The sequence below is a fragment of the Triticum aestivum genome, chromosome 1B (assembly GCF_018294505.1).
Source record: "Triticum aestivum cultivar Chinese Spring chromosome 1B, IWGSC CS RefSeq v2.1, whole genome shotgun sequence".
Classification (NCBI taxonomy): Eukaryota; Viridiplantae; Streptophyta; class Magnoliopsida; order Poales; family Poaceae; genus Triticum; species Triticum aestivum.
The window spans coordinates 680,555,372-680,569,368 of NC_057795.1; positions in this window are offsets into that span (position 1 = coordinate 680,555,372).

Genomic DNA, 13,997 nt, shown 5'->3' on the forward strand with positions numbered 1-13,997 from the left:
GATAGTGTTGGGTTTCCTCGAAGAGGAAGGATGATGTTGTATACTCCCTACATTCCCTTATACAAGGCCACTTCATAATTTATGTCCAACTTTGAGCATTAATTTTACCAACAAAAAGTAAGTTATATGCCACAAAAAGTAGTACCTTCATTCCCTTATACAAGATCATTATAGAAAATACATTTTGCATCTATACAAGGCCACTAACAATAATCGAGGCAAAAATTAATGATGTTTCCTCGTACTAACAACTTGTTTAGTACTCCCTCCGTTTTATTTACTCTGCATATTAGAGTTGACTGAAGTCAAACTTCGTAAAGTGTGACCAAGTTTATAGAAAACAATATAAACATTGACCATAACAAATCTATATGATGTGAAAGTACATTCATTAATAATCTAATGGTATTGATTTGTTATTGTATATGGTCATGTTTTTGTTTATAAGCTTTGTCAAAGTTTACAAAGCTTGACTTTGACCAAAGCTAAGGGGGTGTTTGTTTCCAGGGACTTTTTGGTGTAGGGACTAGAAAAAGTCCCTCTTAGAGACTTTTTAACCAAACAGGAGGGACTACTAGGGACTAAAAGTTGCTTTTTGAGACTAAATGAAGAAGACTCTCAAGGAGAGTCTTTTTTGAGACTTTTTGGGACTTTTCCAACAATGCCCCTCCTGCACCCATTGCCCCACCGCCCAATGGTGTTGTTTGGTTGTTACTTTCTGTATACTAAGGGTAACATGGTCACTTAATAACCTCTATGAAGGGACTAGGGACTTTTTAGTCCCTGAAAACAAATAGAGAGGAACTTTTTAGGGACTAGAGACTTTTTAGTTGGGACTAAAAAAAGTCCTAGGAGTTATGAACCAAACGGGGCCTAATACGCGGATTAAATAAAAACGAAGGGAGTACTTGCATGCATGTAGTCATAATGACACTATGCTACTTCCTTCTCATTCCTTACTTGCATGCATGCGGGCATATTAATGATCTCGGTTAATGAAAAGAAAAGTTGGCTTGCAAATTACTATCTCCGCCCTGATTTATTGGTCCTCTCCGTATTTTGTGTCAATATTTGACCATAGATTTAGGGCATGTTCTAAACCTCTCCCAACTCCGAAGAGTCAGCTTCTCAGCCTGGCTTCTCACTCCATCTAGCGACCCCGATCCGTTCGGCAGCCGAATCAGCTTCCACTACAAAAAAAATACACTTCCGTGATGATACGTGTTTGTCACAGTAGGTCGCGTTTTTTGTCATGCATGTACATCCATGACAAATTTATGACAGAATCAAGATAGTCATACCTGTGCTATCGTAGAAGTGTTCCATGACATTACCAAAATTATCATCACGGAAGTGTCCACTTCCATGACGATAAATCGCGCGTCACAGAAGTACTTTCGTCAAGGGTGATCGACACGTGGCATCCACCGTAACGGAACGCCATTAAGCTATCGGGTCGGGTTTTGGATCCGATAACCTGTTAACAGCCCCGACCAATGGGGATTTTCCACGTGTAAAATCATCATTGGCTGGAGGAAACACGTGTCGGCTCATTGTTGGGACAGATGTCATCCACTCATTGGACAGAAGGCGCCTATGATACGTCGACACGTGGCACGGCCCAACAGAGGCCCATTCCTGTGAAAAGGCCGGCCCATTTGACTTGGTCAAAAGGTGACGGGCCGGCCCATGGAAAGCATGTTAACGGCCTGTTCGCATATAGCCCATTTACAACCCGCTAACCCAAGGCCCGTTACGCCCTATCCGAATTAGGCCCACTAGCGTCATCTGGGCCATCCAATATGATTCCAGCCCGTTTTCACTTCTAGCCCATGTATGGCCCATGACGTCTTTCGACCCATATGAGGCCCTATGTAACTCTTGGCCTATTAACGGGCCGTGGTGAAACTGGCCCGCAATGAACAGTGTATCACTTTAGACCCATTAACAGCCTGTGGTGAAACTGGCCCGTAATGAACAGTGTATCACTTTATACCCATTAAGGGCCCGTTATTCAGTTGGGCCGTTTCCAGCCCATGTCATCTTTCGGCCTTCTCAGAGCCCATTTATTCTTGGGCTCATTTCGAGCATTCGTTTACTTACGGCCCGTTACTGTCATTTTTTGCTTGCGGGCCAAATTCAGCCCGTGGTTACAGTCGGCCCGTTTGTGGTCCGTTAATACATTGGGCCGTTTTCATAGCGTCATCAAATACAACCTATTAACGATGGCCCGTTATGGTCGGCCCATGAACGGAGGATTCCAACTCTAGCCCGTTTACGGCCATAATGCGGCCTGTTATTGGCCCATGTTTGGCCAATCGATCATACGGCCCGTATAAGGCCCATTGATGATACGGCCCGTAGAAGGCCCAATGTTTCTACGGGCCGTAGAAGGCCTACTGTTTCTACGGCCCGTAGAAGGCCCACTGTTTCTACGGCCCGCAGGAGGCCCAGTGTCACTACAGTAAATATTAGCCCATGGTTGTTGTGGCCTAGTTTTAAAAAATAGGTTATTGCAGCCACTAGCAAACCGCGGAAAAAGATCTGCACTGACTACAAGCAAACAAATAAACAAGACAACAAGGAAATAAATAAGCAAGCAACTTATGCTAGGCTATCACGGCTATTACACATATTACATCCACTGGGCATCAAAGTTTACCACCAGTGCAAATATAGGGAACACAGCAGCATATAAACGCCGTAGCAAAACAAGTCCAGAACTGAAACCACTTCAGAAGAGTTCAAGAAACAATATCCTGGGTACCCATAATGCTGGCAAGATGCTTAGCAAGCTTATTAACTTTCTCTTGTTTGGCGCTTAAATCCTCCAGCGCTTGCTGTTGCACAAGAAAGTACGCGTCTGAATTCTGCAGGGACTTCCTCAGTCCTTCGGCTTCTTACCGCAGCACAGCTGACTGATGCCTTTCAGCTTGTAGCTGAGACTGAAGAAGCCGAAGTGATTCAGGTAGCGAGTTCGAAGAGCTTGTGCCAGCGGTACTGGCCAGTAACTCGAACACTACATCAACGCAGGACTGTTGGGTTTTCTCACTGTCTACAAGATCGTTTTTATCACCTTTCTTGGAGACCAACAGGGTTGTCTCACTATCTTGAACCTTATTTGCATTACTTTCTCTACCAGTGCATAGTGGGGTGCTCTTCTCCAATATTCTGTTTGCATACTACAAGAGAAACAAGCAGACACATCACAGGTTTAGCTTGTAGTATACCAAACTCATTTTGGTAAACCGGTTCAGTAGTAAGGTGGACAGGATAACAGCATGAAACAAACATATATCTATGTACTATGGTCACTGTATTGTCCATATCATTCTGGTTTATGTTCCCTAATCAAGATAAAGACACAGTTCAACTCATATATTTTTAAAACACAGCAGCATAGACAGAATATAAGTGTGAGAAACTACACAGCATTGGCAACACTTGTAATGTGCATCACATGAGAACATAACTATTTATACAACTTAAACTAAAATCAACATAGAGAAAGAAGTTAGAACAGCAATCCAGTTAAAGAAATAGGTTTAAAACATACCTGTTGCGCCATTGGAGTTTCAATTGGATCCTTCAAATTCGAAAGTAGTTGGTATGAGTAAATACAGTGATGCAACAGCAAAGGAGTATGAACCATAGCTATGGAATCTGACGTGAGAACAGTTGCTCTTCTACTTTAAATGTGGAGTTTGGGTTAGCTGTGGTGGTCTTCGTGCTTTGGGCACTGCAGTAGCTTTACAACTGCTCGTGTGGGGGTACACTGTGGTGGACATGGTGCTTTGTTAACTATAAGTGGGTTACTATCCGCTGGGGTTGCGGTTAGATGGGTTGTAGCTGGTTCTCTGCCCAACGGTGTAGGTGTGCAATCTGGAAGAGTCTCGATTATGTGTGGTGGGGCTAGTTTGTGGGCCAGTACAACCATGGTTCTATCTGAATCGACGGGTAGCACTTTCTTTTGTGAAGAACGGGTTTTTGCTCCCTTAGATATGAAGGAAATATGCCCTAGAGGCAATAATAAAGTTATTATTTATTTCCTTATATCATGATAAATGTTTATTATTCATGCTAGAATTGTATTAACCGGAAACATAATACATGTGTGAATACATAGACAAACATAGTGTCACTAGTATGCCTCTACTTGACTAGCTCGTTTATCAAAGATGGTTATGTTTCCTAACCATGGACAAAAGAGTTGTCATTTGATTAAGGGGATCACATCATTAGGAGAATGATGTGATTGACTTGACCCATTCCGTTAGCTTAGCACTTGATCGTTTAGTATGTTGCTGTTGCTTTCTTCATGACTTATACATGTTCCTGTAACTATGAGATTATGCAACTCCCGTTTATTGGAGGAACACTTTGGGTGCTACCAAACGTCACAACGTAACTGGGTGATTATAAAGGAGTACTACAGGTGTCTCCAAAGGTACATGTTGGGTTGGAGTATTTCGAGATTAGGTTTTGTCACTCCGATTGTCGGAGAGGTATCTCTGGGCCCTCTCAGTAATGCACATCACTATAAGCCTTGCAAGTAATGTAACTAATGAGTTAGTTACGGAATGATGCATTACGTAACGAGTAAAGAGACTTGCCAGTAACGAGATTGAACTAGGTATTGGATACCGACGATCGAATCTCGGGCAAGTAACATACCGATGACAAAGGGAACAACGTATGTTGTTATGCGGTTTGACCGATAAAGATCTTCGTAGAATATGTGGGAGCCAATATGAGCATCCAGGTTCCGCTATTGGTTATTGACCGAGAATAGTTCTAGGTCATGTCTACATTGTTCTCGAACCCGTAGGGTCCGCACGCTTAAGGTTTCGATGACAGCTATATTATGAGTTTATGAGTTTTGATGTACCAAAGGAGTTCGGAGTCTCGGATGAGATCGGGGACATGACGAGGAGTCTCGAAATGGTCGAGACGTAAAGATTGATATATTGGACGACTATATTCGGAGTTCGGAAAGGTTCCAAGTGATTCGGGTATTTTTCGGAGTACCGGAGAGTTACGGGAATTCGCCGGGGAGTATATGTGCCTTATTGGGCCATACGGGAATAGAGGAGAGAGGCCAAAAGGAAGGAGGCCTGCGCCTCCCCTCTGGTCCGAATTGGACAAGGGGGCCATCCCCCTTTTCCTTCTCCCTCTCCTCCTCTTTTCTTCTCCAACAAGGAAAGGAGGAGTCCTACTCCCGGTGGGAGTAGGACTCCCCCCTTGGTGCGCCTCCTCCATAGGCCGGCCGCCTCCCCCCTTGCTCCTATATATATGGGGGCAGGGGGGCACCCCAAAGACACAACAACAATTGATCCTTGAGATCTATTAGCCTTGTGCGGTGCCCCCCTCCACCATAGTCCTCCTCGATAATATTGTAGCGGTGCTTAGGCGAAGCCCTACGACGGTAGAACATCAAGATCGTCACCATGCCGTCGTGCTGACGGAACTCTCCCTCGACACTCAGCTGGATCGGAGTTCGAGGGACGTCATCGAGCTGAACGTGTGCTAGAACTCGGAGGTGCCGTAGTTTCGGTGTTTGATCGGTCGGGCCGTGAAGACGTACGACTACATCAACCGCGTTGTGCTAACACTTCCGCTTACGGTCTACGAGGGTACGTGGACAACACTCTCCCCTCTCGTTGCTATGCATCACCATGATCTTGCATGTGCGTAGGAAATTTTTGAAATTACTATGTTCCCCAACAGTGGTATCAGAGCCTGGTTTTATGCGTAGATGTCATATGCACGAGTAGAACACAAGTGAGTTGTGGGCGATACAAGTCATACTGCTTACCAGCATGTCATACTTTGGCTCAGTGGTATTGTTGGATGAAGCGGCCCGGACCGACATTACGCGCTTACGCGAGACTGGTTTTACCGCCGTGCTTCGCACACAGGTGACTAGCGGGTGTCTGTTTCTCCAACTTTAGTTGAACCGAGTGTGGCTACGCCCGGTCCTTGAGAAGGTTAAAACAACACTAACTTGACGAACTATCATTGTGGTTTTGATGCGTAGGTAAGAACGGTTCTTGCTCAGCCCGTAGCAGCCACGTAAAATTTGCAACAACAAAGTAGAGGACGTCTAACTTGTTTTTGCAGGGCATGTTGTGATGTGATATGGTCAAGACGTGATGAGATATAAGTTGTTGTATGAGATGATCATGTTTTGTTGAAGTTATCGGCAACTGGCTGAAGCCCTATGGTTGTCTCTTTGTTGCATAAGATGCAAGTGCCAAATAATTGTTTTACTTTATCGCTATGCGATAGCAATAGTTGCAAGAGCAATAGTTGGTGAGACGACCATATGACGACACATTGATATAGATCAAGATGATGAAGATCATGGTGTCGTGCCGGTGACGATATAGATCATGACAGTACTTTGGAGATGGAGATCAAAGGCGCAAGATGATCATGGCCATATCATGTCACATATTTTGATTGCATATGATGTTTTTCTGTTATACATCTTATTCTGTTTTGATTGACGGTAGCATTTTAAGATGATCTCTCACTAAAAATTATCAAGAAGTGTTCTTCCTGAGTATGCACCGTTGCAAAAGTTCTTCGTGCTGAGACACCACGTGATGATCGGGTGTGATAGGCTCTACGTTCAAATACAACGGGTGCAAAACAGTTGCACACGCGTAATACTCAGGTTAAACTTGACGAGCCTAGCATATAACAGATATGGCCTCGGAACACGGAGACCGAAAGGTCGAGCGTGAATCATATAGTAGATATGATCAACATAGTGATGTTCACCATTGAAACTACTCCATCTCACATGATGATCGGACATGGTTTAGTTGATTTGGATCACGTGATCACTTAGATGACTAGAGAGATGTCTGTCTAAGTGGGAGTTCTTAAGTAATATGATTAATTGAACTTAAATTTATCATGAACTTAGTCCTGGTAGTATTTTGCAAATTATGTTGTAGATCAATAGCTTGAGTTGTTGCTTTCATATGTTTATTTTGATATGTTCCTAGAGAAAATTGTGTTGAAAGATGTTAGTAGCAATGACGCGGACTTGGTCCGTGATCTGAGGTTTATCCTCATTGCTGCACAGACGAATTATGTCCTTTATGCACCGCTAGGTGACAAACCTATTGCAGGAGCAGATGCAGACGTTATGAACGTTTGGCTAGCTCAATATGATGACTACTTGATAGTTTAGTGCACCATGCTTAACGGCTTAGAATCGGGATTTCAAAGACGTTTTGAACGTCATGGACCATATGAGATGTTCCAAGAGTTGAAGTTAATATTTCAAGCAAATACCCGAGTTGAGAGATATGAAGTCTCCAACAAGTTCTATGACTAAAAGATGGAGGAGAATCGCTCAACTAGTGAGCACGTGCTCAGATTGTCTGGGTACTACAATCGTTTAAATCAAGTGGGAGTTAATCTTCTAGATAAGATAGTGATTGACAAAATTCTCTAGTCACCATCACCAAGTTAGTAGAACTGTGTGATGAACTATAGTATGCAAGGGATGACGAAAACGATTCCTGAGCTCTTCGTGATGCTGAAATCGACGAAGGTAGAAATCAAGAAAAGAGCATCAAGTGTTGATGATTGACAAGACCACTAGTTTCAAGAAAAGGGCAAAGGGAAAGAAAGGGAACTTCAAGTAGAATGGCAAGCAAGTTGTCACTCCCGCGAAGAAGCCCAAAGCTGGACCAAAGCCTGAAATTGAATGATTATACTGCAAAGGAAATGGTCACTGGTAGTGGAAATGCCCTGAATATTTGGTGGATAAGAAGGATGGCAAAGTGAACAAGGGTATATTTGATATACAGGTTATTGATGTGTACCTTACTAGTGTTTATAGTAGCCCCTGAGTATTTGATACTTGTTCGGTTGCTAAATATTAGTAACTCGAAATAGGAGTTACAGAATAAACAGAGACTAGTTGAGGGTGAAGTGACGATGTGTGTTGGAAGTGGTTCCAAGATTGATATGATCATCATCACACACTCCCTATACTTTCGGGATTAGTGTTAAACCTAAATAAATGTTATTTGGCGTTTGCTTTGAGCATGAATATGATTTGATCATATTTATTGCGATACGGTTATTCATTTAAAGTCAAAGAATAATTGTTGTTCTATTTACATGAATAAAACCTTCGATGGTCATACACCCAATGAAAATAGTTTGTTGGATCTCGATCGTAGTAATACACATATTCATAATATTGATGCCAAAAGATGCAAAGTTGATAATGATAGTGCAACTTATTTGTGGCACTGCCGTTTGGGTCATATCGGTGTAAAGCGCATGAAGAAACTCCATAAAGATGGATTTTTGGAATCTCTTGGTTATGAATCATTTGATGCTTGCGAACCGTGCCTTTTGGGCAAGATGACTAAAACTCCGTTCTCCGGAACAATGGAACGAGCCACTGACTTGATGGAAATAATACATACCGATGTATACGGTCCAATGAGTGTTGATGCTCGTGGCGGGTATCGTTATTTTCTGACCTTCACAAGATGAATTGAGCAGATATGAGTATATCTACTTAATGAAGCACAAGTCTGAAACATTTGGAAAGTTCAAAGAATTTCAGAGTGAAGTGGAGAATGATCATAACAAGAAAATAAAGTTTCTGCAATTTGATCGCGGAGACAAATATTTGAGTTACGAGTTTGGTCTTCAATTAAAACAATGTGGAACAGTTTCACAAACTCATGCCACCTGGAACACCACAACTTAATGGTGTGTCCGAACGTCATAACAGTACTTTATTGGATATAGTGCGATCTATGATGTATCTTACCAATTTACCACTATCGTTTTGGGGTTATGCATTAGAGACAGTTGCATTCACTTTAAAAAGGGCACCATCAAAATCCGTTGAGACGACGCCTTATGAACTGTGGTTTGGCGAGAAACCAAAGTTGTCGTTTCTTAAAGTTTGGGGCTGCGATGCTTATGTGAAAAAGTTTTCACCTGATAAGCTCGAACCCAAATCGGAGAAGTGCGTCTTCATAGAATACCCAAAGGTAACTATTGGGTACACCTTCTATCACAGATCCGAAAGCAAGATTCGTTGCTAAGATGGATCCTTTCTAGAGAAGGAGTTTCTCTCGAAAGAAGTGAGTGGGAGGAAAGTAGAACTTGATAAGGTAATTGTACCTTCTCCCAAATTGGAAAGTAGTTCATCACAGAAATCAGTTCCAGTGATGCCTACACCGATTAGTGAGGAAGTTAATGATGATGATCATGAAGCTTCAGATCAAGTTACTACCGAACCTCGTAGGTCTTCCAGAATAAGATCCGCACCAAAGTGGTACGGTAATCCCATTCTAGAAGTCATGTTACTAGACCATGATGAACCTACGAACTATGAGGAAGCGATGATGAGCCCAGATTCCGCGAAATGGCTTGAGGCCATGAAATCTGAGATAGGATCCATGTATGCGAACAAAGTATGGACTTTGATTGACTTGCTCGATGATCAGCAAGCCATGTTAAATAAATGGATCTTCAAGAGGAAGACAGGACATTGATAGTAGTGTTACTATCTACAAAGCTCGACTTGTCACAAAAAGGTTTTCGACAAGTTCAAGGTGTTGACTACAATGAGATTTTCTCAACTGTAGCGATGCTTAAGTCTGTCCGAATCATGTTAGCAATTGTCACATGTTATGAAATCTGGCAAATGGATGTCAAAAACTACATTCTTTAATGGATTTATTAAAGAAGAGTTGTATATGATGCAACCAGAAGGTTTTGTTAATCCTAAAGGTACTACCAAAATGGGCAAGTTCCAACGATCCATCAATGGACTGGTGCAAGCATCTCGGAGTTGGAATATACACTTTGATGAGTTGATCAAAGCATATGGTTTTATACAGACTTTTGGAAAGGCCTGTATTTACAAGAAAGTGAGTGGGAGCTCTATAGCATTTCTGATATTATATGTGCAAGACATATTGTTGATTGGAAATGATATAGAATTTCTAGATAGCATAAAAGGATACTTGAATAAAAGGTTTTTCAATGAAAGACCTCGATGAAGCTGCTTACATATTGAGCATCAAGATCTATTGAGATAGATCAAGACGCTTGATAAGTTTTGCAATAAGTACATACCTTGTCAAGATTTTGAAATAGTTCAAAATGGAACAGTCAAAGAAAGAGTTCTTGCCTGTGTTGCAAAGGTGTGAAATTGAGTAAGACTCAAGACCCGACCACGGCAGAAAATAGAAAGAGAATGAAAGTCATTCCCTATGCATCAGTCATAGGTTCTATAAAAGTATGCCATGCTATGGACCAGACCTATTGTATACTCTGCCCTAGTTTGGCAAGGGAGTACAATAGTGATCTAGGAGTAGATCACCGGACATTGGTAAAAATTATCCTTAGTAGAATAAGGATATGTTTCTCGATTATGGAGGTGATAAAAGAGTTCGTCGTAAAGAGTTACATCGATGCAAGCTTTTACACCGATCCAGATGACTCTAAGTCTCAATCTGGATACATATTGAAAGTGGGAGCAATTAGCTAGAGTAGCTCCGTGCAAAGCATTGTAGACATAGAATATTTGCAAAATACATACGACTCTGTAATATGACAGACCCGTTGACTAAACTTCTCTCACGAGCAAAACATGATCATACCTTAGTACTCTTTGGGTGTTAATCACATAGCGATGTGAACTAGATTATTGACTCTAGTAAACCCTTTGGGTGTTGATCACATGACGATGTGAACTATGGGTATTAATCACATACAGATGTGAATATTGGTGTTAAATCACATGATGATGTGAACTAGATTATTGACTCTAGTGCAAGTGGGAGACTGAAGGAAATATGCCCTAGAGGCAATAATAAAGTTATTATTTATTTCCTTATATCATGATAAATGTTTATTATTCATGCTAGAATTGTATTAACCGGAAACATAATACATGTGTGAATACATAGACAAACATAGTGTCACTAGTATGCCTCTACTTGACTAGCTCGTTTATCAAAGATGGTTATGTTTCCTAACCATGGACAAAAGAGTTGTCATTTGATTAACGGGATCACATCATTAGGAGAATGATGTGATTGACTTGACCCATTCCGTTAGCTTAGCACTTGATCGTTTAGTATGTTGCTGTTGCTTTCTTCATGACTTATACATGTTCCTGTAACTATGAGATTATGCAACTCCCGTTTACCGGAGGAACACTTTGGGTGCTACCAAACGTCACAACGTAACTGGGTGATTATAAAGGAGTACTACAGGTGTCTCCAAAGGTACATGTTGGGTTGGCGTATTTCGAGATTAGGTTTTGTCACTCCGATTGTCGGAGAGGTATCTCTGGGCCCTCTCGGTAATGCACATCACTATAAGCCTTGCAAGCAATGTAGCTAATGAGTTAGTTACGGAATGATGCATTACGTAACGAGTAAAGAGACTTGCCAGTAACGAGATTGAACTAGGTATTGGATACCGACGATCGAATCTCGGGCAAGTAACATACCGATGACAAAGGGAACAACGTATGTTGTTATGCGGTTTGACCGATAAAGATCTTCGTAGAATATGTAGGAGCCAATATGAGCATCCAGGTTCCGCTATTGGTTATTGACCGAGAATAGTTCTAGGTCATGTCTACATTGTTCTCGAACCCGTAGGGTCCGCACGCTTAAGGTTTCGATGACAGTTATATTATGAGTTTATGAGTTTTGATGTACCGAAGGAGTTTGGAGTCCCGGATGAGATCGGGGACATGACGAGGAGTCTCGAAATGGTCGAGACGTAAAGATCGATATATTGGACGACTATATTCGGAGTTCGGAAAGGTTCCGAGTGATTCGGGTATTTTTCGGAGTACCGGAGAGTTACGGGAATTCGCCGGGGAGTATATGGGCCTTATTGGGCCATACAGGAATAGAGGAGAGAGGCCAAAAGGAAGGAGGCCTGCGCCCCCCCTCTGGTCCGAATTGGACAAGGGGGCCAGCCCCCTTTTCCTTCTCCCTCTCCTCCTCTTTTCTTCTCCAACAAGGAAAGGAGGAGTCCTACTCCCGGTGGGAGTAGGACTCCCCCCTTGGTGCGCCTCCTCCATAGGCCGGCCGCCTCCCCCCTTGCTCCTATATATATGGGGGCAGGGGGGCACCCCAAAGACACAACAACAATTGATCCTTGAGATCTATTAGCCGTGTGCGGTGCCCCCCTCCACCATAGTCCTCCTCGATAATATTGTAGCGGTGCTTAGGCGAAGCCCTGCGACGGTAGAACATCAAGATCGTCACCACGCCGTCGTGCTGACGGAACTCTCCCTCGACACTCGGCTAGATAGGAGTTCGAGGGACGTCATCGAGCTGAACGTGTGCTAGAACTCGGAGGTGCCGTAGTTTCGGTGCTTGATCGGTCGGGCCGTGAAGACGTACGACTACATCAACCGCGTTGTGCTAACGCTTCCGCTTACGGTCTATGAGGGTACGTGGACAACACTCTCCCCTCTCGTTGCTATGCATCACCATGATCTTGCGTGTGCGTAGGAAATTTTTGAAATTACTACGTTCCCCAACAAGATACTGCCATCACCCCCTCCAATTCAAATGGCTGATGAACAAGAAAAGAAATTGAATGTACAGACATTGTATGATAGACAGATGTGGTAATTCACATATATGTTGTCTAACCAAACAGGACATCATGGCACAATTTCACATATATGATGCCTAACTAATCAGGATAGCATGACACAGTTTCAGATATATGATGGATAACTTAACAGGATATAATGGCATAATTCAACATATGATGAGTACCTAAACAGGATGACATGACAAAACTATATGATGTCTTTCTAAAATAGGTTGGAATGAAATAATTCACATACATGTTGTCTAAGTATACAGGATGGCATGATATAATTGACATAATTGATTCATATACTAAGCAGCTGGCACTCACATGTATGATCTCTAAACTAAGCAGATAGAATTCAATATTGTGCATATGATGTCTAAACTAAGCAATGCTAGACACCATATGCATCATATGAGAAATATAAACATTGCAACTTAGAGCATACACCTCAGGTGGGATATAGGACTGGTCATCTGTCTCTGAATCCTCCTCTGAGGAGCTCCCTGTAACCATCGAGATATATGCTTCAACAGGTACCATTGCCTGCTCTGAAGACCTTGTTTTCACTCCAGATTTTTCCATAACCGGCTCAAATGGCTGATACACATGAAGAGTAGTTCAATATACACAGATTGTCGACAAATGGAATACGTAATGAAAAAAAAAGATGGCATGAGATAATTCACATATATGATGCCTGGCTCCATGGCGGTGCATAATTCACATATATGATAACTGGCTGAAAAACATGGCATTGCATAATTCATATATCTGATATAGAAAGCAAACAAGAGGCATTCACACAAAGCATGTCTAATCTAAGCAGATGGCATGGCAATGCAGGACACCATATGCATGATATGAGCAATATAACCCAGCCGTTAGAGCATGCACCTCGGGGGGGGGGGGGTACGACTGGTCATCTCTCTCTGAATCCTCCTCTGAGGAGCTATCTGTAACCAGCAAGAAATCTGCATCGACAGGTAGCACTGACTGCTCAGAAGACCTTGTTTTCACTCCAGATTTTCCCATGACCTACTCAAATGGCTGATGCACAGGAAGAGTAGATGAATGTATAAACATTATTGACAAATGGAATACATTATGGAAAAAATATGGCACGATACAATTCACATATACGATGACTGGCTAAACAGGATGGCATTGCATGATTCACGTATATGATGCCTGGCTAAAGAAGATGACATTGCATAATTCCCATATACTCCCTCCGTTCCTAAATATTTGTCTTTTTAGAGATTTCAAATGGACTACCACATACGGATGTATATAGATATATTTTAGAGTGTACATTCACTCATTTTGTTCCGTATGTAGTCACTTGTTGAAATCTCTAAAAAGAAAAA